Source organism: Coregonus lavaretus (genome assembly GCF_964263955.1).
Source record: "Coregonus lavaretus genome assembly, chromosome: 30".
NCBI lineage: Eukaryota > Metazoa > Chordata > Actinopteri > Salmoniformes > Salmonidae > Coregonus > Coregonus lavaretus.
Window position 1 is genome coordinate 22,950,570 of NC_140017.1, and position 25,299 is coordinate 22,975,868.

General features: G+C 44.4%; 1 pseudogene across 1 annotated transcript in view; it reads left to right on the forward strand.

Moving 5' to 3' along the window:
- LOC311106163 (S-adenosyl-L-methionine-dependent tRNA 4-demethylwyosine synthase TYW1-like) overlaps positions 1-25,299 on the forward strand; it is a 144,234-nt pseudogene that overhangs the window by 12,896 nt on the left and 106,039 nt on the right. Inside the window, exon 8 of the transcript in view lies at positions 22,443-22,575. The product of the transcript in view is annotated as an S-adenosyl-L-methionine-dependent tRNA 4-demethylwyosine synthase TYW1-like (transcript). The remainder of the gene's footprint in view (positions 1-22,442; positions 22,576-25,299) is intronic.

Genomic DNA, 25,299 nt, shown 5'->3' on the forward strand with positions numbered 1-25,299 from the left:
ATGTATCCCATATGGGATCCTGTATGTGTTTAATCATGGATGTATTTAAGATTAGTTGTGGATTTATGCCTTCATAAATCTGAAGGTGGTTCGACTTCTTTAGGAGATGCTTGAAGTAAGTGAGGCAGGTCTCTCGTGTACAAGGTGTGAGTGATCTCTCCCTATTTTTCTCCCACTTACTACCTCTGTTCTCACCTACCTTTCTTATTCTGTCCATCTCTCTCTTTCTAGCCATGAAGTGCTTTTAAAGGCTGGTCATGGATCACATCAACACCATTATCCCAGAAACCCTAGACCCGCTCCAATTTGCATACCGCCCCAACAGAGCAACAGATGATGCAATCTTTATTGCACTCCACACTGCCATTTCCCACCTGGACAAAAGGAACACCTATGTGAGAATACTATTCATTGATTACAGCTCGGCGTAGCCATTTGATTAGATGTTCAGGAGTCTTATGGCTTGGGGGTAGAAGCTGTTTAGAAGCCTCTTGGACCTAGACTTGGTGTTCCGGTACCACTTGCCGTGCAGTAGCAAAGAGAACAGTCGATAACTAGGGTGGCTGAAGTCTTTGACAATTTTTAGGGCCATCCACTAACACTGCATGGTATAGAGGTCCTGGATGGCAGGAAGCTTGGCCCCAGTGATGTACTGGGCCGTACGCACTACCATCTGTAGTGCCTTGCGGTCGGAGGCCAAGCAGTTGCCATACCAGGCAGTGATGCAACCAGTCAGGATGCTCTGGATGGTGCAGCTGTATAACTTTTTGAGGATCTGAGGACCCATGCCAAATCTTTTCAGTCTCCTTAGGGGGAATAGGTTTTGTCGTGCCCTCTTCATGACTGTCTTGGTGTGCTTGGACCATGTTGGTTTGTTGGTGATGTGGACACCAAGGAACTTGAAGCTCTAAACCTGCTCCACTACAGCCCCGTCGATGAGAATGGGGGCGTGCTTTGTCCTCTTCTTTTTCCTATAGTCCACAATCATCTCCTTTGTCTTGATCATGTTGAGGGAGAGGTTGTTATCCTGGCACCACATGACCAGGTCTCTGACCTCCTCCCTATAGGCTGTCTCCTCGTTGTCGGTGATCAGGCCTACCACTGTTGTGTCGTCGGCAAACTTAATGGTGTTGGAGTCCTGCCTGGTCATGCAGTCATGGATGAACAGAGAGCACAGGAGGGGACTGAGCACGCACCCCTGAAGGGCCCCCGTGTTGTGTTGTTACCTACCCTTACCACCTGGGGGCGGCCCATCAGGAAGTCCAGGATCCAGTTGCAGAGGGAGGTGTTTAGTCCCAGGGTCCTTAGCTTAGTGATGAGCTTTGAGGGCACTATGGTGTCGAACGCTGAGCTGTAGTCAATGAATAGCATTCTCACATACAGTGGGGAAAAAAAGTATTTAGTCAGCCACCAATTGTGCAAGTTCTCCCACTTAAAAAGATGAGAGAGGCCTGTAATCTTCATCATAGGTACACGTCAACTATGACAGACAAAATGAGATTTTTTTTTCCAGAAAATCACATTGTAGGAATTTTAATGAATTTATTTGCAAATTATGGTGGAAAATAAATATTTGGTCAATAACAAAAGTTTCTCAATACTTTGTTATATATCCTTTGTTGGCAATGACACAGGTCAAACATTTTCTGTAAGTCTTCACAAGGTTTTCACACACTGTTGCTGGTATTTTGGCCCATTCCTCCATGCAGATCTCCTCTAGAGCAGTGATGTTTTGGGGCTGTTGCTGGGCAACACGGACTTTCAACTCCCTCCAAAGATTTTCTATGGGGTTGAGATCTGGAGACTGGCTAGGCCACTCCAGGACCTTGAAATGCTTCTTACGAAGCCACTCCTTCGTTGCCCGGGCGGTGTGTTTGGGATCATTGTCATGCTGAAAGACCCAGCCACATTTCATCTTTAATGCCCTTGCTGATGGAAGGAGGTTTTCACTCAAAATCTCACGATACATGGCCCCATTCATTCTTTCCTTTACACGGATCAGTCGTCCTGGTCCCTTTGCAGAAAAACAGCCCCAAAGCATGATGTTTCCACCCCCATGCTTCACAGTAGGTATGGTGTTCTTTGGATGCAACTCAGCATTCTTTGTCCTCCAAACACGACGAGTTGAGTTTTTACCAAAAAGTTATATTTTGGTTTCATCTGACCATATGACATTGTTGATTTCTTCAAACCAAGCTGCTTACCTATTGCAGATTCAGTCTTCCCAGCCTGGTGCAGGTCTACAAATTTGTTTCTGGTGTCCTTTGACAGCTCTTTGGTCTTGGCCATAGTGGAGTTTGGAGTGTGACTGTTTGAGGTTGTGGACAGGTGTCTTTTATACTGATAACAAGTTCAAACAGGTGCCATTAATACAGGTAACGAGTGGAGGACAGAGGAGCCTCTTAAAGAAGAAGTTACAGGTCTGTGAGAGCCAGAAATCTTGCTTGTTTGTAGGTGACCAAATACTTATTTTCCACCATAATTTGCAAATAAATTCATAAAAAATCCTACAATGTGAATTTCTGGATTTTTTTTCTCAATTTGTCTGTCATAGTTGACGTGTACCTATGATGAAAATTACAGGCCTCTCTCATCTTTTTAAGTGGGAGAACTTGCACAATTGGTGGCTGACTAAATACTGTTTTTCCCCACTGTAGGTGTTCCTTTTGTCCAGGTGTGAAAGAGCAGTGTGGAGCGCAATAGAGATTGCATCATCTGTGGATCTGTTGGGGCGGTATGCAAATTGGAGTGGGTCTAGGGTTACTGGGATAATGGTGTTGATGTGAGCCATGACCAGCCTTTCAAAGCACTTCATGGCTACAGATGTGAGTGCTATGGGTCGGTAGTCATTTAGGCAGGTTACCTTAGTGTTCTTGGGCACAGGGACTATGGTGGTCTGCTTGAAACATGTTGGTATTACAGACTCAGACAGGGAGAGGTTGAAAATGTCAGTGAAGACACTTGCCAGTTGGTCAGCTCATGCTCGGAGTACACCACCTGGTAATCCGTCTGAATGTTGACCTGTTTAAAGGTCTTACTCACATCGGTTACGGAGCGCGTGATCACACAGTCCTCCGGAACAGCTGATGCTCTCGTGCATGTTTCAGTGTTACTTGCCTCGAAGCGAGCATAGAATTAATTTAGCTCGTCTGGTAGGCTCGTGTCACTGGGCAGCTCGCGGGTGTGCTTCCCTTTGTAGTCTGTAATAGTTTGCAATCCCTGCCACATCCGATGAGTGTCGGAGCCAGTGTAGTACAATTCGATCTTAGTCCTGTATTGACGCTTTGCCTGTTTGATGGTTCGTCGGAGGGCATAGCGGGATTTCTTATAAGCTTCCGGGTTAGAGTCCTGCTCCTTGAAAGCAGCAACTCTACCCTTTAGCTCAGTGCGGATGTTGCCTGTAATCCATGGCTTCTGGTTGGGGTATGTACGTACAGTCACTGTGGGGACGACGTCATCGATGCACTTATTGATGAAGCCAGTGACTGATGTGGTGTACTCCTCAATGTCATTGGAAGAATCCCGGAACATATTCCAGTCTGTGATAGCAAAACAGTCCTGTAGCTTAGCATCTGCTTCATCTGACCACTTTTTTATTGACCGAGTCACTGGTGCTTCCTGCTTTAGTTTTTGCTTGTAAGCAGGAATCAGGAGGATAGAATTATGGTCAGATTTGCGAAATGGAGGGCGAGGGAGAGCTTTGTACGCGTCTCTGTGTGTGGAGTAAAGGTGGTCTAGAGTTTTTTCCCTCTGTTTGCACATTTAACATGCTAGTAGAAATGAGGTAAAACAGATTTAAGTTTCCCTGCATTAAAGTCCCCGGCCACCAGGAGCTCCGCCTCTGGATGAGCGTTTTCCTGTTTGCTTATGGCCTTATACAGCTCATTGAGTGCAATCTTAGTGCCAGCATCGGTTTGTGGTGGTAAATAGACAGCTACGAAGAATATAGATGAAAACTCTCTTGGTAGATAGTGTGGTCTACAGCTTATCATGAGATACTCTACCTCAGACAAGCAAAACCTTGAGACTTCCTTAGATATCGTGGACCAGGTGTTGTTTACAAATATACATAGACCACCACCCCTTGTCTTACGAAAGGCTGCCGTTCTATCCTGCCGATACAGTGTATAACCCGACAGCTGTATGTTATTCATGTCTTCGTTCAGCCACGACTCGGTGAAACATAAGATATTACAGTTTTTTATGTCCCGTTGGTAGGATATTCGTGCCTGTAGTTCATCCACTTTATTATCAAGCGATTGTAAATTGGCAAATAGTATCGATGGCAAAGGCAGATTAGCCACTCGTCGCCGGCTCCTTACCAAGCACCCCGATCTCCTTCCTCGATATCTCCTTTTCTTTCTACTGCGAATGATGGGTATGCGGGCCCTGTCGGGTGTCTGGAGCAAACCCCTCTCATCCGACTCATTAAAATTATTCGTCCAGTTCGAGGTGAGTAATCGCTGTTCTGATGTCCAGAAGCTATTTTCGGTCATAAGAGACGGTAGCAGCAACATTATGTACAAAATAAGTTACAAACAATGAGAAAAAACACACAAAATAGCACGGTTGGTTAAGAGTCCATAAAACGGCAGCCATCCCCTTCGGCGCCATCATGTTCACCCAAACTAGCATACTACGTAGAAATGTAATGGGCATGCATTATACAAGGTTTGCTAATATGGACACTTGATTGGAACATAGCCATGGTTTCAATTTCAGTTTCAACATAGTTCATGGTACTGTATGGTACTGTATCTGTGAGGCTGAAGGGTAACCATTTTCTAACTTCATACCATTGATCCATAAGCCATTATGATGTATTTTTTTTTTACAACTTCTCCTGGCTGTTTTTGCCATAGTATTGTAGCACAACACAGTCAAAGGCCTCCCATCCTCTGATTTGCCGACAAGCACATGCTCTATTTGGCTTCTGTGAACTCAGGCTCCATGGAGACACCAGAGTGAGTGGTGTGAAGCCTCCTTGCCTTGCTTTAGCAGCTAACACATAAGCTGAACATGTGACTGTGGAGTAAACGTGGTTTCATTGAAGAAAAAGCGGAGAAAGCGGCAGATGGTTTGGTAGACACCAGCCTGGGCAGGCGAAGTGGGGACTTGCGTAAGAGTGAGCTGTGAACGTGCTGTGGACGCCCACTCCCCAGACTTCTGGGGACGAGTGACTCAAGATGAGATGAGGGAGAGGAGACATTTACTCCTCATCTCATTTTAATCACACTCACTGGTGGAGATAGAAGGAATGGAGAGAAAGAGTAAGAGCTACAAGTATCCATCCCCTCTGTCTACCTGTCCATTTGATTGGCATGTCCTTTACATCTGAACCAGAATGGGAACGTTTTCAACGCCCACAATTAGCAAATAATTTGGTTGTTCAGTGATAAAAACATATCAAGCATGCCCAATATAAAACATATGTATCGTATCATGTTATAAAACATTTGCCTAACCAGGAGGGAAATATTATTTAGTGAGGTTGGATTCCTCAAAGTTGATCCTGACCTCTATAACCAGGAAGGAGCACTTCTTTCTCAACTGTCAGTTATCATGTTTGCCAGCAGGGGAAAGTGTGTGTGTGTGTGTGTTTGCTCAAGACGGGGTGTGAAATAAATTATGTTTTGTGTGTTTTCAGCATCTCGGGATGGCTGAAGGACAGTAAAGGCCATGACTTGAGTATGTACATATTCTACCTTTTCCTTCTTTCACTTTACGTTGAACTTTAAGAATTTTGCCCATTCTCTTTGTTCACAATGTGTTCGGTGGAATGTATGACATCTTTACGTGTCAGTGATGGATTTGAGGAGAAAGACACATGAAAGATAGTCCACTGTGTTCAGACAGATTGAGATCTGTTCAGTGTATCTAGGGAGATATTTGAGGAGGAACATGGGAGAGATTAAAATAGACAGCTGAGTTCTGAAGAATCTATTTAATTTGTATTTTTAATTTTTACAATATTTCCTTGCTTGTCAATGGTCATCCACAGTCAATGAGAAGAGTATGTTTCTTACAAATAATGAAGGCCTATATGAGCATTTAGTCCAGGAGAGATCTTTTTAATCCATGACTGTTTGATTAAAATTAGTTTGCACGCTTGCTTCCCCATTGTCAAGAGATATGTCTTGAGTTTTGTTCCATATTAAGTTTGAGTTCCCTCAGGCCCCTAGACGGACATATAAAAAAGCAATCCAGCAATTAACCACAATGCAACAGTCTACATTCACTTAAATACCGGAAGATTAATTTCAGAACATTGACCCAGAGGGAACTATACGTATGGAATATAGAACACTGAGCTGAAGCAGTTCCAGAATGCTAAGGAACGTTTTTAATTGGTCTCAACTCAATGCAGTCATTGCTACTCATTCAAATGAATCACCCATTTTGTGAGCTGGGTGGAGAAAAAAGACAAACACTTTCAGGTACATTGGCTGGCTGTGAGTGAGCAGGATGTTTTGGGTCAGGATGTCACACATTAGATTTCGAAGCTTAGTTTGGCACCAGCTGGTTCTATCCAGAGCCATATACAGTGCATTCGGAAAGTATTTACTCCCCTTGACTTTTTCCACATTTTGATACGTTACAGCCTTATTCTAAAATGAATTAAATAGTTTTTCCCCCCTCATAACTCTACCCACAATACCCCATAATGACAAAGCAAAAACAGGTTTTAAAAAGTTTTGCAAAATAAAATAAATGAAATATGACATTTACATAAGAATTCAGACCCTTTACTCAGTACTTTGTTGAAGCACCTTTGGAAGCGATTACAGCCTCGAGTCTTTTTGGGTATGACACTACAAGCTTGGCACATCTGTATTGGGGGAGTTTCTCTCATTCTTCTCTGCAGATCCTCTCAAGTTCTGTCAGGTTGGATGGGGAGCGTTGCAGCACAGCTATTTTCAGTTCTCTCCAGAGATGTTCGATTGGGTTCCAGTCCGGGCTCTGGCTGGGCCACTCAAGGACATTCAGAGACTTGTCCCGAAGCCACTCCTGCATTGTATTGGCTTTGTGCTTAGAGTCGTTGTCCTGTTGGAAGGTTAACCTTCGCACCAGTCTGGGGTCCTGAGCGCTCTGGAGCAGGTTTTCATAATCTTTCCCTTGATCCTGACTAGTCTCCCTGCCGCTGAAAAACATCCCTGCAGCATGATGCTGCCACCACCATGCTTCACCGTAGGGATGGTGCCAGGTTTCCTCCAGATGTGACACTTGGCATTCAGGCCAAAGAGTTCAATCTTGGTTTCATCAGACCAGATAATCTTGTTTCTCATTCTCTGAGAGTCCTTTAAGTGCCTTTTGGCAAACTCCAAGCGGGCTGTCATGTGCCTTTTACTGAGGAGTTGCTTCCGTCTGGCCACTCTACCATAAAGCCATGATTGGTGGAGTGCTGCTGATTTGGTTGCCCTTCTGGAAGGTTCTCCCATCTCCACAGAGGAACTCTGGAGCTCTGTCAGAGTGACCATCGGGTTCTTGGTCACCTCCCTTCTCCCCCGATTGCTCCGTTTGGCCAGGCGGCCAGCTCTAGGAAGAGTCTTGGTGGTTCCAAACTTCTTCCATTTAAGAATGATGGAGGCCACTGTGTTCTTGGGGACCTTCAATGCTGCAGACATTTTTTGGTACCCTTCCCCAGATCTGTGCCTCGACACAATCCTGTCTCGGAGCTCTACGGACAATTCCTTCGACCTCATGGCTTGGTTTTTGCTCTGACATGCACGGTCAACTGTGGGACCTTATACAGTTGAAGTCGGAAGTTTACATACACCTTAGCCAAATACATTTAAACTCAGTTTTTCACTATTCCTGACATTTAATCCTGGTACAAATTCCCTGTTTTAGGTCAGTTAGGATCACCACTTTATTTTAAGAATGTGAAATGTCAGAATAATAGTAGAGAGAATTATTTATTTCAGCTTTTATTTCTTTCATCACATTCCCAGTGGGTCAGAAGTTTACGTACACTCAATTAGTATTTGGTAGCATTGCCTTTAAATTGTTTAATTGGGTCAAACGTTTCGGGTAGCCTTCCACAAGCTTCCCACAATAAGTTGGGTGAATTTTGGCCCATTCCTCCAGACAGAGCTGGTGTAACTGAGTCAGGTTTGTAGGCCTCCTTGCTCGCACAAACTTTTTCATTTATGTCCACACATTTTCTATAGGATTGAGGTCAGGGCTTTGTGATGGCCACTCCAATACCTTGACTTTGTTGTCCTTAAGCCATTTTGCCACAACTTTGGAAGTATGCTTGGGGTCATTGTCCATTTGGAAGACCCATTTGTGACCAAGCTTTAACTTCCTGACTGATGTCTTGAGATGTTGCTTCAATATATCGACATAATTTTCCTCCCTCATGATGCCATCTATTTTGTGAAGTGCACCAGGCCCTCCGGCAGCAAAGCACCCCCACAGCATGATGCTGCCACCCCTGTGCTTCACGGTTGGAATGGTGTTCTTCGGCTTCCAAGCAACCCCCTTTTCCTCCAAACATAACGATGGTCATTATGGCCAAACAGTTCTATTTTTGTTTCATCAGACCAGTGGACATTTCTCCAAAAGGTTCGATCTTTGTCCCCATGTGCAGTTGCAAACCATAGTCTGGCTTTTTATGGCGGTTTTGGAACAGTGGCTTCTTCCTTGCTGAGCGGCCTTTCTGGTTATGTCGATATAGGACTCATTTTACTGTAGATACTTTTGTACCGGTTTCCTCCAGCATCTTCACAAGGTCCTTTGCTGTTGTTCTGGGATTGATTTGCAATTTTCGCACCAAAGTACGCTCATCTCTAGGAGACAGAACGCGTCTCCTTCCTGAGCGGTATGACGGCTGCGTGGTCCCATGGTGTTTAGACTTGCGTACGATTGTTTGTACAGATGAACGTGGTACTTTCAGGCATTTGGAAATTGCTCCCAAGGATGAACCAGACTTGTGGAGGTCTACCATTTTTTTTCTGACGTCCTGGCTGATTTCTTTTGATTTTCCCATGATGTCAAGCAAAGAGGCACCGAGTTTGAAGGTCGGCCTTGAGATACATCCACAGGTACACCTCCAATTGACTCAAATTATGTCAATTAGCCTATCAGAAGCTTTTAAAGCCATGACATCATTTTCTGGAATTTTCCAAGCTGTTTAAAGGCACAGTCAATTTAGTGTATGTAAACTTCTGACCCACTGGAATTGTGATACAGTGAATTATAAGTGAAATGATCTGTCTGTAAACAATTGTTGGAAAAATTACTTGTGTCATGCACAAAGTAGATGTCCTAACCTACTTGCCAAAACTATAGTTTGTAAACAAGACATTTGTGGAGTGGTTGAAAAACGAGTTTTAATGACTTCAACCTAAGTGTATGTAAACCTCTCACTTCAACTGTATATATTTACCACAGGTGGACTCCAATCAAGTTGTAGAAACATCTCAAGGATAATCAATGGAAACAGGATGCACCTGAGCTCCATTTCGAGTGTCATAGCAAAGGGTCTGAATACTTATATAAACAAGGTATTTCTGTTTTTTATTTGTAATACATTTTCCAACATTTCTAAAAACCTGGTTTTGCTTTGTCAGTATGGGGTATTGTGTGTAGATCGGATGATGAAAACGTTTTATTAAATCAATTTTAGTATAAGGCTCTAACGTAACAAAATGCACTGTATATAGTGAGTTCAGGCAGGTTTTAGAACGGCTGCCATGTTATCGTCTTAAAAAATATGAGAGAGCCTCCGACAATTCCCTATGAAATGATCCGCTGTAAACAATCAAAACAGAGCAAATTTAACAGATGTTTTTATTGATTAGCATTCGGGATAATGTGTATCCAAGTCTGTACTGTGTTGTGGTGTCAACATATTGCATGTAAACAGCACATTGCGGAAGCGTCAATTATCACATAGCAATGGCTATGGAGGAGAAAGTGGCGCTCTCAGATAGTTCAGAGAGAAACCGCGTTGGCCCGACTCTTTACAGTATGATTGGTTCTACACAGAGCCAATCTATTTAGAGAGTTGAGAAAATGCGGTTTCTGCATTATGATGCATTTATTTAAACATTCTAGGGCAGACATGTTAACTCTCCATCAGTATTGACATTACATGCAGAATATTTAAACAATGCTTTGTAACTGAATGTCTAGAATTAGAACAATATTAATACTTAACCTAACTCTCTAAATATATGGCTCTGGTTCTTCCCATATAATTATACTGAACAAAAATATAAACCCAACATGCAACAATTTCTAAGATTTTACTGAGTTACAGTTCATATAAGGAAAACCATCCATTGAAATAAATAATTTAGGCCCTAACCTATGGATTTCACATGACTGGGAATACAGATATTCATCTGTTGGTCACAGTTACCTTAAAAAAAGGTAGGGGCGTGGATCAGAAAACCAGTAAGTATCTGGTGTGACCACTATTTGCCTCATGCGGCGTGACACATCTCCTTCGCATAGAGTTGATCAGGCTGTTGATTGTAGCCTGTGGAATATTGTCCCACTCCTCTTCAATGGCTGTGCGAAGTTTCTGGATATTGGCGGGAACTGCAACACGCTGTCGTACACGTCGATCCAGAGCATCCCAAACATGCTTAATGGTTGACATGTCTGGTGAGTATGCAGGCCATGGAAGAACTGGGACATTTTCAGCTTTCAGGATTTGTGTACAGATCCTTGCGACATGGGGCTGTGCATTATCATGCTGAAACATGAGGTGATGGCGGTGGATTAATTGCACGACAATGGGCCTCAGGATCTTGTCACAGTATCTCTGTGCATTCAAATTGCCATAGATAAAATGCAAATGTGTTCGTTGTCCGTAGCGTATGCCTGCCCATACCATAACCCCACCGCCACTATGGGGCACTCTGTTCACAACGTTGACATCAGCAAACCGCTTGCCCACACAACACCATACACGTGGTCTGCGGTTGTGAGGCAGGTTGGATATACTGCCAAATTCTCTAAAGCGACGTTGGAGGCGGCTTATGATAGAGAAATGGACATTCAATTCTCTGGCGACAGCTCTGGTTGACATTCCTGCAGTCAGCATGCCAATTGCATGCTCACTCAACTTGAGACATCTGTGGCATTGTGCTGTGTGACAAAACTGCACATTTTAGAGTGGCCTTTTATTGTCCCCTGCACAAGGTGCATCTGTGCAATGATCATGTTGTTTAATCAGCTTCTTGATATGCCACACCTGTCAGGTGGATGGATTATCTTGGCAAAGGAGAAATGCTCACTAACAGGGATGTAAACAAAAATGTGCATGAAATTTGAAAGAAATACGCTTTTTGTGCGTTGCTGGGATTTTTTTTCTTCAGCTCATGAAACATGGGACCAACACTTAACATGTTGCGTTTATATTTGTGTTCAGTGTATAATGGCATTTCTAGACTATATATACAAAAGTATGTGGACACACTTTCAAATTAGTGGATTCGACTATTTCAGCCACACCCGTTGCTGACAGGTGTATAAAATCGTGCACACCGCCATGCAATCTCCATAGACAAACATCGGCAGTAGAATGGCCTTACTGAAGAGCTCAGTGACTTTCAATGTGGCACCGTCATAGGATGCCACCTTTCCAACAGGTCAGTTCGTCAAATTTCTGCCCTGCTAGAGCTGCCCCGGTCAACTGTAAGTGCTGTTATTGTGAAGTAGAAACGTCTAGGAGCAACAATGGCTCAGCCGCGAAGTGGTAGGCCACACAAGCTCACAGAACGGGACCAACTAGTGCTGAAGCACGTAGTGTGTAAAAATGGGTTTGGCGGATGCCAGGAGAACGCTATCATCCCCAGTTCATAATGCCAACTGTAAAGTTTGGTGGTGTGGGGCTGTTTTTCATGCTTCAGGTTAGGCCCCTTAGTTCCAGTGAAGGGAAATCTTAACTCTACAGCATGCAATGACATTTTAGAGGATTCTGTGCTTCTAACTTTGTGGCAATAGTTTGGGGAAAGCCCTTTCCTGTTTCAGCATGACAATGCCCCTGTGCACAAAGCGAGGTCCATACAGAAATGGTTTGTTGAGATCGGTGTGGAAGAACTTGACTGGCCTGCACAGAGCCCTGACCTCAACCCCATCGAATACTTTTGGGATAAATTGGAACCCGACCTCACTAAAGCTTTTGTAGCTGAATGGAAGAAAGTCCCCTCAGCAATATTCCAACATCTAGTGGAAAACCTTCCCAGAAGAGTGGAGGCTGTTATAGCAGCAAAGAGGGACCAACTCCATATTAATGCCCATGATTTTGGAATGAGATGTTTGACGAGCAGGTGGCCACATACTTTTGGTCATGTAGTATATGGCTCTACCACTAGAGGATGTCAAAGACAGGTAGCCTAATACTGACTGTACCTCAATACATCAGACTTCCTCTCAAAACACCATTGAGACAGCAGGTCATCAATCGCTGTGCCAAGCTTATAATGAATTCACTGACAGTCTGCCGAGTGGGTGAAAACGCGCTTGGGTGATGAAATTTCACTTCCTTATGTTTAACATACATTTTACCAAGACATATGATTCTTCATGTTCTTAATCGTTCAGTGGGGTCTTTCTCTAACATATCTTTCACATTATATTTGTAAAAAGTCGGATTTCGTAACCTAATACATCCGATAATAAGCTCTGAGCTCTGTTGACAGAGTGGTGCCGCTTTCTCGCAGGAACTTTTTAGTATTTTAGTATTTTCAGTGGGTCACAAAAAGCTAAATTAGCATGACACGAGCTGAATTAAATGTAAAATGATTTTAAAATAAAAAGCTTGTGGTATGCTCAGTTCTTCCATTGACATTTCACAGAAATATGCTTGTTTTTGTGAGAAATATTCGAAAAAGAACAGGAATTTTGCATTAGTATGAAATAATAGGAAAATACAACATGTCATGTCTCAAAATGTACAGTATATCTATCTTACCTCCTATACTGTTTGACGTCCCCCGGATTCGAGAAGAAAGATGACGAGTTCAACGGTGATTCTGTCAGTTTATCCTTAAATCTCGCAGAGCATCCAGCCTAGCTGACGCAATACATTTTTTTAGGTTTTTGCACCCTTTTTTACTCTGGCCTCCATCGATTTAGTCACCCGAATTATGCCCTTACAATTTTTTTTTGCAGTTTTGAAACGGCAGTAAAATTGCAGTAACTGCAGTCAACTGTAGTATTTTGGATGCAGTAATTGCAGAATAACTGCAGTGTACTGCAGTTATACTGCACTCTAGCTGCAGTTATACTGCAGTGTACTGCAGTTATATGTCACGCCCTGGCTCTGGGGACTCTTATATGTTGAGCCAGGGTGTGTAGGGTCTATGTTTTGTGTTCTATGTTCAGTTTCTAGTTCATGTGTTTTCTAGGTTTGCCGGGGTGGTTCTCAATCAGAGGCAACGAGAATCAGCTGTTGCTTGTTGTCTCTGATTGGGAACCATACTTAGGCAGCCTGTTGTGCACTTGTGTTTGGTGGGATCTTGTTCCGTGGTGGTTTGTGTTGTTAACCGAGGACTTCACGTTTCGTTTTGTTGTTTTGTTGTAGTCATTAAGTACTAATTAAAAAGATGTACGCATATCACGCTGCGCCTTGGTCCAATCATTATGACGATCGTGACAGAAGATCCCACCAAAACAGGACCAAGCAGCGTGTCCAGGAGCAAACACCGGAGGTAACGTTAGTGGATGTCCTCCTCGGTTGGGAGCAGATCACGGAGGAGGAGGCCGTCCGTTACCGGAGGGCGATGAAGGGGGAGACCCAGGCAGGAGAGGAGAAGCGGCGCCAACCGGGCCGTCGTCGGACAGGCGAGAGGCACCCCCAATAATTTTTTTGGGGGGGCACACGGCATGGACGACGGGGCTGCTGGAGGCAGATAAAGGGCGAGTTTGTGGACGAGGAGAGAAGGCCACCAGGTTACGGGGGCCATTGGTCAGTAGAGGGAAGGAGAGTGTAGAGGCACGGCGAGAGGTACTGAGGTGTGTTACCAGTCCGGTCCGGCCCATTCCTGATCCCCACACAAGGCCAGTGGTGTGTGTTCCCAGTACGGTCCGGCCTGTTCCTGTCCCTCGCACCAAGCCTGTGATGCGCGTTGCCAGCCCGGCCCGGCCTGGCCTGTCCCTGCCCCTCGCACCAAGCCTATGGTGCGCGTCGCCAGCCCGGCCCGGCCTGTTCCTGCCCCTCGCACCAAGCCAATGGTGCGCGTCGCCAGCCCGGTCCGGCCCGTTCCTGCTCCCCGCACCAAATCAATGGTGCACGTCGTCAACCCGGCCCGTTCCGGCTCCCCGCACCAAGCCAGTGGTGCGCGTCGTCAGCCCGGTCCGGCCCATTCCTGCTCCCCGCACCAAGCCAATGGTGCTCGTCGTCAGCCCGGCCCGGCCTGTTCCTGCTCCCCGCACCAAGCCAGTGGTGCGCTTCGTCAGCCCGGTCCGGCCCATTCCTGCTCCCCGCACCAAGCCTGTGGTGCGCGTCGCCAGCCCGGTCCGGCCCGTCCCTGCTCTCCGCACCAAGCCTGTGGTGCGCGTCGTCAGTCCGGCACAGCCCGTGCCTGTTTCACCGGTGCCTGGTCAGGTACCGATGTCCAGTCCAGCTCCAGCCAGCGGGGCCAGACCAGACCAGGGGCGCTACGGGGGGGTTGTTAGAGGGTGGTGGTCACGCCCGGAGCCGGATCCGCCTCCGAGGCGGAATGCCCACCCGGCCCCTCCCCTGTTGGGTTTATGTTGGCGCGGTCGCAGTCCTTTGGGGGGGGGGGGGTACTGTCACGCCCTGGCTCTGGGGACTCTTATATGTTGAGCCAGGGTGTGTAGGGTCTATGTTTTGTGTTCTATGTTCAGTTTCTAGTTCATGTGTTTTCTAGGTTGGCCGGGGTGGTTCTCAATCAGAGGCAACGAGAATCAGCTGTTGCTTGATGTCTCTGATTGGGAACCATACTTAGGCAGCCTGTTGTGCACTTGTGTTTGGTGGGATCTTGTTCCGTGGTGGTTTGTGTTGTTAACCGAGGACTTCACGTTTCGTTTTGTTGTTTTGTTGTAGTCATTAAGTACTAATTAAAAAGATGTACGCATATCACGCTGCGCCTTGGTCCAATCATTATGACGATCGTGACATTATACTGCACTCTGACTGCAATCTTTTTTTGTAAGGGTGGCCATCTTACAAGGGTTAAAAACTCCAATAACTTTTGAACGGATTATGATAACCTATGTTCCAAACCTCATGTCTTTCTTAGAGTAGTATCTACACAATTAACATTGGTCAAAATATGTGTTTTTGATTGGACACCCTACTGGCAGTGAATACAGTAATTATAATAAATACCTTGAAAATGCCTGTCTGTCTCTTGATAATGTATATCAATAAACATCATTTAATGTTGTTAATATTAGTTTGAAAAGCACTGCTCGGGTATACAGTATCTTTGTCCCAATATGCAGGAGGGCTGATTTGTCTCTACGTCATTGTACACATTTGACCATTTGACATCAGAAACTAAGTCAGTGACTATGGACTGTAGGTGTTTTTGTGTATCAACCCCTCTCTGGCTCTTGACTCTGTGTTGTTGACTCTGCCAGTAGGAAATACAGTATGATGCTTCACTATTGTTCCTCCTATTGATTCTCTTTGACTAATCACCTTGGAGAATAGCTTGGTCAAAATATATTCATAACTTTACTGCCACATTAAGGCCAGTGAGCTTTTCTAATACTGATGGCAGTGCATAAAAAATGTTTATTTGCTAGGCTCTATCTGGGAGCAATGCCAGACAGTGAGAGTTAAAAGGAACTTTGGCCTTGCTGCTAGGCTATTTGCTGGGTTGGGTCTGTTGTGTTGTGTGAGGACCACTGTCATTAGTGGGTAACTGAGGGGTCAGTGAGTACAGATATGACTTGTTTCATTGTTGATTCCCCTCAACGAGTATCTAGGCCAGGTCTGAGTGGAGGGGAATAAGGTACAGCAGCAGTTACAGCCAGAGTTGCTCAGCTTGGCTGTGTCTGTCTAACCATCAGCCTAAATAATAATAATAATAATAATATATGCCATTTAACAGATGCTTTTATCCAAAGTGAAATGTGTCTGAGCCCTTCCCAGTTCTCTCTCTTTCTCTCTCTTCTCTCTTTCCAGATAGGATGCAACATCATGACTGTGTCTGTGAGCATCACACAGGGACATGCAGGGCAGTGGGAACATGTTTGGACCATACAGAACTACAGGGATATATAGTGCTCACACTGACACTCCAGATTGCAGCACTCAGATTTATGTTGTATATCTACTGAAAAATCAAATCAAGGTTTATTGGTCGCATACACAGTTTAGCAGATGTTATAGCGGGTGCAGCGAAATGCTTATGTTACTTGCTCCTAACAATGCAAAACAAATCACAATAAAAAAATTCAAGAAACGTCAGAACAAATCTAATTAACAACCCAAATAGCACTGCAACAGTAGCAATCTTGTCGGTCATAGGAAATAATACTAGAAACTTTCTGAGCAAATAAAGTAAAAAAAGAACACTAAAATAAACAAAAGACTGCAAAGTTGGCTGGGAGCTAGCAAGAGGGCGACCATCGTCGACGCCATACTGACAGGCGTAGTCAGGTCTAGTAAGTCAAGGGATGAGGTGTTGAAGGGCAGAGTTTCCCAAACGTGTTACAAATTATTTGCCAGAGGATATTAGTATTCAAATGTCACCATCAGTAAAAGCTGTCATGTAAAAACTTCCCAGCGTGAAATAATTTAGTTCCCAATCGTTCTGATTGTGTTCTGATTGTGACATCATGTTGTAACATTTCTCACAGCGTGAAAATGTTCCCAGTTCAGTAATTGCTCTGGGATGGCTGAGCTCGTTCAGATGTCTCTCTCTCTCACACCCTCTCTCGCCCTTGATTTAGCTAGCTAGCATAATTAGCTGTCAGCTGGTCGAAATGGCTTGTTCTCAGAGGTGTGCAGTTTTAGCATGTTTGTATAGCTAAATAAACAAATATATAAGATAGGTTTTAGCAAAGTATATACAACTGTTTTACATTGAACTATTTTTACATGACACGGGGCACAGTACAGTAATCCCTTTACATGGTGGAGGAGGATGTGGGAGGACTGTCTGATGCAGAGTGATGGGTTACTTATTAAGTCTATCCTACGACAAAACCCCCCCTCTACCAGGGATGCCATGGCTGTCAAAGCTGTGGAGTTCCTCGCTAAGCAGGGCTGAACATGGCTTGTCTCTGACTTCAGACATGCTTCACGTACGCACACTCACACACAAACACATGCATCTCCACCCCTCTCTCTGCAGCATAAACCCAGCTGTAGAGAGCAGACAGAGCTGACAGATAGCTTCTGGCTGGGCTCAGAGCCTCAAACTTTAGCCAGCTACCCCAGCAGTAAGCTAAAGTACTGCACAGCAGTGTCTGTCTAGGAGGCGATAAGCAGAAAGAGACAAACAGTCTTCTCTGTACAGCCCCTCGAACCCAGACAGATGCCAGCCAGAGCTAGACTGTTGATACGTTCGGATGCACAGGCATCGTTTGACACACAACACCACTGAGGCTGTGCAGAACCGGGCTGTTGTGTTGTTTTGTTTTCCCCCGCTTCAGAGAGAACATGGACTTGGCCTGCATTTAGAGAGTTTATCAAGGCTCAGGATAAGACCCAGATGCAGACAGTTTGAAATAGCAAAACTTTATTTACAAAAACAGGGGGCAGGCAAACGACAGGCAGAGGTCAGTAATCCAGAGCAGAGTCGGAAAGGTACAGAACGGCAAGCAGGCTCAGGCTCGGGGTCGGCAGAATGGTCAAAACTGGGAAAAACAGGGACTAGAGCAAAAAAGGAGTACGGGAAAACCGCGGGTAAGCTTGACGAGACAAGACGAACTGGCAACAGACAAACAGAAAACATTGGTATAAATACACAGGGGATAATGGGGACAAATGGGAGACACCTGGTGGGGGGTGGAGACAAGCACAAGACAGGTGAAACCGATCAGGGTGTGACGAGAGACTATGGGATGTTTGGGTCACTGGCTCTAGTCAATACGTAAGTAAGTGCACTGTCCAGTCGCCTGAATTGCAAAGAAGTGAAAAAAAGGCATGAGTTTTGTTTATTGGCGTATAAAGTATACAGTATCTTCTAGGCCCCGGTTCTGAAATATTAATAATTATAATTTTAACACTAAAACAAATTGTTTTATAGGCAATCTTTAAATCATGATACTACGGTACTGTGATTAAAAACAGATGTGATGCTTGATAATACAATTATTAAGATATGGATATTTTTCTGGTTAGAATTTATTTTTTGTCATTTTGTTTGTTATTGTTAGGCCTAACAAAGTTGATTTACTTTCCCAAAATGCAGATATTTTCCAGAAATCCTGGTTGAAAAATTCCAGGAATAAGCAGGAAATCCAGGCCATCCTACCAGGATTTCATGAAAACCTGTGGTCCCTGTGACTGTCATTCCAAAAACATTATACCAAAAGACAAAAATCTCTTGAAAGGTCACTATTTGTTGTAGTAAGGTTGTTTAGTATTTTTACAATGGGTTCCAATTTTATTGTATTTTTTCATATATTATTGTTATTTGCTCGCTCACCACAATTAAATCTGTTAAACAGTAAATCAACTGTGTATGGCCTTTATGTATTTTATTCATAATTTGTGTACAGTCTCGTTGGGTATAATCATCATTCACATCAGATTTGTTTAAAAAAATGTAATCCCAGCCCCCATCCCCGCAAGAGGCCTTTTGGTAGGCCATCATTCTAAATAAGAATGTGTTCTTAACTGACTTGCCTAGTTAAATAAAGGTTAAATACAAAATAATTAAAAACACCTGTATTTGGGGAGTTTCTCCCATTCTTCTCTGCAGATCCTCTCAAGCTCTGTCCGTTTGCACAGCTATTTTCTGGTCTCTCCAGAGATGTTCGATCGGGTTCAAGTCCGGGCTCTGGCTGGGCCACTCAAGGACATTCAGAGACTTGTCCCTAAGCCACTCCTGTGTTGTCTGGGCTGTGTGCCTAGGGTCGTTGTCCTGTTGGAAGGTGAACCGTTGCCCCAGTCTGAGGTCCTGAGCAGGTTTTCATCAAGGATCTCTCTGTACTTTTTATCCGTTCATCTTTCCCTTGATCCTGACTAGTCTCCCAGTCTCTGCCTCTGAAAAGCATCCCTACAGCATGATGATGCCACCACCATGCTTCACCGTAGGGATGGTGCCAGGTTTCCTCCAGACGTGACGCTTGGCATTCAGGCCAAAGAGTTCAATCTTGGTTTCATCAGACCAGATAATCTTGTTTCTCATGCTCTGAGAGTCCTTTAGGTGCCTTTTGGCAAACTCCAAGCGGGCTGTCATGTGCCTTTTACTGAGGAGTGGCTTCCGTCTGGCCACACTACCTTAAAGGCCTGATTGGTGTAGTGCTGCAGAGATGGTTGTCCTTCTGGAAGGTTCTCCCATCTCCACAGAGGAACTGTGGAGCTCTGTCAGAGTGACCATCGGGTTCTTGGTCACCTCCCTGACCAAGACCCTTCTCCCCCGATTGCTCCGTTTGGCTGGGCGGCCAGCTCTAGGAAGAGTCTTGGTGGTTCCAAACTTCTTCCATTTAAGAATGATGGAGGCCACTGTGTTCTTGGGGACCTTCAATGCTGCAGACATTTTTGGTACCCTTCCCCAGATCTGTGCCTCGACACAATCCTGTCTCGGAGCTCTATGGACAATTCCTTCGACCTCATGGCTTGGTTTTTGCTCTGGTATGCACTGTCAACTGTGGGACCTTATATAGACAGGTGTGTGCCTTTATAAATCATGTCCAATCAATTGGATTTACCACAGGTGGACTCCAATCAAGTTGTAGAAACATCTCAAGGATGATCAATGGAAACAGGATGCACCTGAGCTCAATTTCGAGTCTCATAGCAAAGGGTCTGAATACTTGTGTAAATAAGGTACTTCTGTTTTTTATTGTTAATGCATTTGCAAAAATGTCTAAAAACCTGTTTTCACTTTGTCATTATGGGGTATTGTGTGTAGATTGGTGAGTATTTTTAATTGTTTAAATCCATTTTAGAAAATATGGCTGTAACGTAAGAATACGTGTAAAAAGGGAAGGGGTTTGAATACTTTCCGAATGCACTGTGTGCACGCTTGCATGAAAACACACACTATCCACTCTCTCCACTTTCACACACACAAACACGTCCACAACTTGACAGAGTATACCAGCCCAGAGATAACTAGCTCCTGAAGAGCCCTTCTACTCTGAGAAGATTACATATAGTTCCCTGTAGTCAGGTCTGAGCAGTGGCAGCAGTACCCAATACAAGTAATTGGGTTGGACCGATGGCGGTGCGTGTGCCGTCACTAAACAAGGCTAATCTCTAAGGCCAGTCGTCCATCATCATGGCATCTGAGAACATGACTCTGTAATACCTATTCAAACATTCAGGGAAACTTTCCGTCAGGACTTCATTTATCTTGCATCTGTGTAGTCATTGAACAGCGAGTCCCTGGAAGCATGGTGTATTTACATGGTGTACTGTGTGGTATGCCTCTCTCCCATGCAGTGTCATTTAATGCACCAGTCTGGCAGATTGGTGTACCTGTCTTAAAGAGCCCAGAGCGGTAGCACTGGGTCGGGTATTGGAGAGGACTTCTACCCCTGGTCCCTGGAGCCCAACGGTGGTGTGGTTGCGATTGATGGTTATTTAACTGAGTAAAGTTTGGATTGATGAGCTCTGCTTAATTGATTGATTGACTGAAGGGATTTCCCGTTGAAAGCTAGACTTCCTCATATGGCTTGGCTACAGTAGCAAGTAGCTAATCAGTCAATCAAGAAGATGAGTGTCAACACCATTGATTACTGCAATTTGCTTTGCTGCTAGAAAGCTCTTTGAAGATGCTGCAGCTTGGTTGATCAAGGTGGGAATCTGTCTGTTCCTGTCTGTCAGGAATTGCTTAGTAGCTGCGAGGCTTGGGAAAAGTCACTGCTCCATGGGCATCCAGTAATATAGAGATCTACAGTATATTGCTCTGTGGGTGTCCATTGTCATCCAAGAAGTCATGACTCTTCAGATAGAATCACCTAACCCTTGATTTTCACAGTCCCGTCAAACATCAAAGACTGAACTTGGGAGTTATTTTATTTAAGATGAAGTGCTTTCAATTTTGCTTGAAATACTCTAGCAATTATCAGATGCCTTAATTTGCTGCGCCAAAATTCTGTTCCCTCTCCTTTGAAGAGTTATCCATCTGTCAGAGACATATTACATCACAAAAAATCAACAGGTGTTTGAAGTAATTGTCTGCCTACTGTTGCTTGGAATCAATCTACCCTTTTGTTTACCATTGTAGTACTTTTTGTTCTGTTGACCTTTCCCTGTAGCAGCAGAGAAGGTAACATCCCTGAAGACCTTCTATTCTGTACCGTACATTAATTAAATCACTATCGCCACTCTCAGCATTACAGTTTATTACTGAGGGGCATGATTCATGTCTGTGTGATTGGTAGAGCAATGTCCTAAAGCAGGTCCCCTTTTGTCAACATTGTTCTGGTGGTGACATTTACAGCCGTAATATCAGTGGTGCTCAGTGACTCATAACCTCATGGACAACCTTGTCAGGCATAGAGCAGTTAGCAAGGCCAATAGGGGTGATGATGCCTGAGATTGGCAAACGTGATGATGCCCAACCTAATCTCACCATCCAGGGCCAAGATCTATTTAGTGCTGCATAGACAACGTCTATGGTGGTTGTCACGCACAAACTGATCATGGACCATTCTAATCCTAGCCTATTCAGAGATGATGCCCATATGGTCATACACAGTGAAGTGACATTGCATGTCATTTGGTCTATAAATAATGTATTGTGTATTATTTATAAATACTGATTTTAAAGGCATCATGTTCCCATTGCTGTCTGTGGTTTGCCCTGAGACAATTGACCCATTGGAATACATGTCTCACTGGTGTCTGTGGTATTGAAATTTGGACATAATGCGCAAAATATGCTAATATCGGTACCATGACTTGAATGTAATTTGTGCCACAAATGCCGAAACGTTAGCAATTTGGAAACAATGACAGGGAAATAAAACCAAATAATAGATTCCTGTCAATACTTATCCATTGACTGCTTACAGGGTAAGGAACCAATGTGTCATTTAGTAATTTGGGTGAACTATCCCTTTAATGATCCAAAAGTGTTGTTTTTACAAGCCCTTATCAAATCACTGTCATGGGTGAAAGAAAGGACATTGTTGCCAAATTGTTATTAAAGGTCAGTGTGAGAGTAGGCAAGTTTATGTCAATAAAACACCTTTTTACCTTTTCAATGCCATGCAATGGGGCAAACAGACACTAACCCAGAGTTTTGTTGGGCCAAACAAAAACTAACCCAGAGTTTATTGCGGGCAAACAGAAACTAACCCAGAGTTGTGTGTGTTTGCTGCAGAGAAGAGAGGAGGGCCAGGAGGATGGACAGATGGTGAAGCTGTCCAGGCTGAACGGAGTGATGAAGGCTGAGGAAAAGGAGGAGAGGAGAGAGATGATCACTCCTGCCCTGAGGGAGGCCTTGACTAAGCAGGGTAAGGAGCAGACCTGCAGTGCACACCATAATCACTACAGAAATACAGTCAAGGTACTGTAACACTGGAAGCAGTAGAGAAATATAATGGAATTGTGGTTGCAATTTTACCGTACTGAAATACTCAGCTATGCATGCACTTATAATTTACATGGTGGAACGTTAGTTCTAGTAAGAGGTCATGTTTCATAAAACATTATCTTTAGGACTTTGCAAAACAGATTAAATTCATCAGTAATTGCTGTACCTTCGCTGGTCCAATAGTTCCCTTAATTCCTGCCACTTGGGTACATAAGTGTATCTGTGCGGAGGTTTAAATTATCCAGCTTCGATAATCTGCTATGAAAATCTGCTCTGAAACAGACCCACAGCACCAGATGCTTCAGAGCAGCATGTTCTTAACCTTCCTGTCTACAGAGACACTGAGGAAAAAAAGTTATAATTCACTTGGAGAAAAATAAAGGGATATTAGGGTTGGGAGGAAGTGTGTGTGTGTTGCCTAACGGGAGAGGAGTGGGCTAGCGCCGGGAGTGTGTGTGTTGCCTTACGCGGCTTAATGATGCAGTCCGGTCCAATTACCCTGTCTTCCTCCTCTCCACTGCTGCTCCTACCGGTGGCGTCCCAGGAGACTTCACTCTCTTCTCCTCTTCCCAACACAGGTGCTGTATCTTTCTCCCCCTATGGCTATAGCCTTGACTAGTGGTCCTCAAGACAGTGGTGGGCATCAATATGGCAGGTGTAATAGATTTATATAGATTTCCTTACTGCATTTGTAAGAGAGCTCTAATACCAATAACATGTTAATCAATCCACTGGTTGGTTGCCTCTGCTCAGCAAAAAAAATATTTTGTGCCTAGTTAGGAATACTTTTTCACCTGCATTTGGTTTGCAGTAAATTATTTAGGATGGCATTGAGCAGTATCATTCTATAGTCATATAGAATATGGTAGTTTATCCCCTCTTGCACCTTACTAATGTACTGCTTGTCAACATGCTGCCTGAGCATGAGTAATGAACATTATAAACAATAACATTTTAAATACTGAGCTACAATGTATAAAAAAGGGGACGTTTTGTTTAAAAAGTAGTCATTTTTTCCTCTATAAAAGGTAGGGATCAAAATGATGGACACCCCTGTTTTCAATACCATTCAGTACTTCACCTTGCGAGGATAACGGCACTGAGCCTTTTTCTAAAATGTTTAATGAGTTTGAGAACACATTGTGAGGGATCTTAGACCATTCCTCCTCCATTCCTCCCATGTTTCATCCCAGTAAAGGTCAAATTTGTTTACAAATTTGTTTACATCCCTGTTAGTGAGCATTTCTCCTTTGCCAAGATAATCCATCCACCTGACAGGTGTGGCATATCAAGAAGCTGGTTAAACAACATGATCATTGCATAGGTGCACTCTAAAATGTGCAGTTTTGCCACAGATGTCTCAAGTTTTGAGGCAGCATGCAATTGGCATGCTGACTGCAGGAATGTCCACCAGAGCTGTTGCCAGAGAATTGAATGTTAAATTCTCTATCATAAGCCACCTCCAATGTCGCTTTAGAGAATTTGGCAGTACATCCAACCGGACTCACAACCGCAGACCACATGTATGGCGTCAGTCAACAGATTCGTTAATATTTAATCAGTATTAGCCTAAAACTTGAGCCATAATGAGTAAAAAGTTTGGTATTTGTCGACGTAAAATGTATTATTCGTTCCAGTTGGGGAATGAACAGGTCTGTAGAGGAGCTCTCCGACAGGACTGAGAAGGGTAAAGAGATTGAGAAACTAATCTCAGTGTCAAGACTTCCTCCGACGCTGCCTCCTCTCCTTGTTTGGGCAGGCTTCGGTGTTCGTCGTCACCGGCCTCCTAGACAATGCCGCTCCTCATCTCATCATTCCATTTGTTTCGTCTTGTTTATTACACACACCTGGTTCATATCCCCTCATTAGTACCTGTATAAGTCTTCCCTCTGCCCCCCCCCCCCTGTCTTTGTGTGTGATTAGTTATTGTGGAGGTGACTTTGTATTTTGTATTGCCGGGATGTTCACTCGTGTGCCTTGTTTTTCTCCAGTGCGCCGTATTTATCACACTGGAGTGTTTTACGCATTGCTGCGTACCGCTGTGTTCCTGAATAAACCATATATTCTGTGATTTACCCTCCAATCCTGGATTCGAGGCGTCGGCTGGGGGGCCTGCAGTACCTCGTGGAGTGGGAGGGGTACGGGCCGGTGGAGCGGTGCTGGGTCACGGTGAGGGATGGCCTCGATCCCTCCCTGTTGCAGGATTTCCACCGTTGCCATCCGGCTCGCCCTGCCCCGCGTCCTCCTGGCCGTCCCCGAGGCCGGTGTCGGCGTGCTGCTGGATCTGCGTGTCAAGGGGGGGGTACTGTCACGACTTCTTCCGAAGCTGCCACCTCTCCTTGTTCAGGCAGGCTTCGGCGTTCGTCCTGACTGGCCTTCTAGACACTGCCGCTCCTCATCTCATCATTCCATTTGTTTTATCTTGTTTATTACACACACCTGGTTCATATCCCCTCATTAGTACCTGTATAAGTGTTCCCTCTGCCCGCCCTGTCTTTGTGTGTGATTAGTTATTGTGGAGGTGACTCTAGCTCGGTGGAGCTACTTTGTATTTTGTATCGCTGGGATATTCACCCGTGTGCCTTGTTTTTATCCAGTGCGCCGTATTTACCGCACTGGAGTGTTGTCACGGGTGCTGTAGGTG